The sequence below is a fragment of the Anabrus simplex genome, chromosome X (assembly GCF_040414725.1).
Source record: "Anabrus simplex isolate iqAnaSimp1 chromosome X, ASM4041472v1, whole genome shotgun sequence".
NCBI lineage: Eukaryota > Metazoa > Arthropoda > Insecta > Orthoptera > Tettigoniidae > Anabrus > Anabrus simplex.
Window position 1 is genome coordinate 54,666,828 of NC_090279.1, and position 2,218 is coordinate 54,669,045.

The window sequence follows — 2,218 nt, forward strand, 5'->3', positions numbered from 1 at the left end:
TGCAACGCTGAGATGTAAGAGATTTTTAGTGACTTATTTCAGGTTCCATTAGAGAAAAGCAAGTGACCAATTCTCTGTTACGAGTTAAAGAAAATGGAGAAACTTATGCACGAGTATACTGCAACTCTCACATAAGAGTCCTTACTTACACCCGCCTCCTCCACAACTACGCGAACTTCATGAATAGCTACGGTCACTGAAGTTGAACTTTCAATTTGCATTCAGAACAGGTTGACAGACAAAATATTATTGTTCAAGAGTCGACGGAACAGGTACTGTTTTGAGCTACAAGTCTACTCATAATTAAAAGAACACACTAGTGACATGTAGGAAGGGGAGCAAAGGAGTGCTCAGTTTTCAGCAACAATTTCTTCAATTGCATACCCCATTTTGACTTGATTTGGCACTTATTTATTCCCTTGAAATATTTATTCAATCGTTTGAATACGTTTTACTGCGCTTCTAGTCTTTTATACTACCTGTCTTTGCCATATGATTCTTCCGTGTTCATACGGATTATTTCTTATTCTCGCATCTGGACGGCTCTTCAATGAGTGTTAATGAGCACACTTCTGCTAGTAAACTCGTGTCCTCATCCTGAGGTGGTGCAGCTCTTTTCAGGCACACCCCCATTGGAGGTGAGCTGCATGTACCATTTCAACCACATACCAGCCCTCCTGCCATTCTTAAATTTCTGGCTGTACCGGGAATCGAACCTGGGCCCCCGAGGACGGCAGCTAATAACACTAACCGTTACGCTACGGAGGCGGACACACTTCTGCTGAAGACCGAAAACAGAGAAAGCGTCGTCCATGGCTGAGAAAAAGCGGGTGTCATATACTTCGTATCTGTGATTGATGAGATAACTATTAAAATGTTCTTTGATCATTTCGCACAAGGACCAGGCATTGTCATCAGAAGATTCCATCTCAGCGAAAAGGGCACAAAGGAACGGTCCGCTCTCCGGCGTTCACCATGAGGTGTGCCTAAAAAGTGCCGTTCTGGCTGAAGAACTTATTACTTATCTGCTGTTGTGCGATCGCATGTTCCTGGCTATATCTACAGAATTGGAGAAGGTCGTGTAGAACATCGAACTCTCTTGCAGTGGTTAGTGGGATGTAAATCAAAATAACATTATTATTTAATCTCGTGCGGCTTCATACCGGCGTGAATTGAACCTGGCGCGCCGTCTCGCCCGAGTGTACCAACTGCGTGCGAACGATTAGCCACAAAACACGGAGCAGTGCGGCAACTCTCCAGTGTGGTTCAGCTCTCACCCTTCGAGCGCAATGCCGCGTTCAGTTTTAGCAACCGATCCTCAGCCAGGCGTGGTCAGGGAACGGAATCCATGGACCGCAATGTGCGTTCGAAATGTCCTTGTTCATGTATCCTGCAGTTCACACGTGGACGCGCAATTTCCTGTGTTTTTCATCGACCCACGAGCCGAGTGATCCACCGTTCAGGGTTGTGTTTTTCATTTTTCGATCGTTCTCTCCACGGTGAGTGCAGAAGAAACAATCATTTTCATGGGTTTCTCGTCACAGAGCTAAGAAGCGTTTCGAGCTTGGGCGTTGCGTTCATTTAAAACCAGCCCGCCGGCCGAAGCTGCACATATGAACGGTTGTTACATGATCCTTTGAATATTTGCATTTGGATGCAAGCTCTATGATAGACTTTCTGGCTGAAAAATTTGCCACGGACAGTTCACAGTATGGCTTCTCATCTGTGTGCGTCCATATGTGTTGCGAGGGTACAATTCTCCCGAAGAAACACTGCATCAGTGTGGCTACAAGCCCGTGAAAGTCCGCATGTTACCTGCTAGTTTGCCTTTCTGGATGGAATTGCCACAGACATTGCACGGTTCGGCTTTACAACCGTACGAGACCTCACGTGTAGTGCTATGCGGGACATACTGCTGAATGACTTGCCACATACGCTGCAACAGTATGGCTTCTCGAGTATATGAGTGTCCGCAGGTGATGTGCTAGGTTGCCTTTCGGTGAAGGAATTGCCACAGACATTGCATGAATATGGCTTTTCGCTTGTGTGAGTCCGCACGTGCAATACTAGGTGGGGTTTACTGTTGAAAGACCTGCCACAGACACTGCATAAAGTAAGACTTCTCCCCTGTGTGAGTACTTAGGTGATGTGCATAGTTGAATCGCTGACTGAAGCACTTGCCACAGACATTGCAACAGAATTACTTCTCACCTGTATG

The 2,218-nt window shown here is 46.1% G+C and overlaps 1 pseudogene; it reads right to left on the reverse strand.

Annotated features, from left to right (window-relative positions):
• Positions 1 to 1,312: 1,312 nt before the first annotated feature.
• On the reverse strand, positions 1,313 to 1,467 carry LOC137503393 (5.8S ribosomal RNA; annotated as a pseudogene).
• Between the last annotated feature and the right edge of the window lie 751 nt (positions 1,468 to 2,218).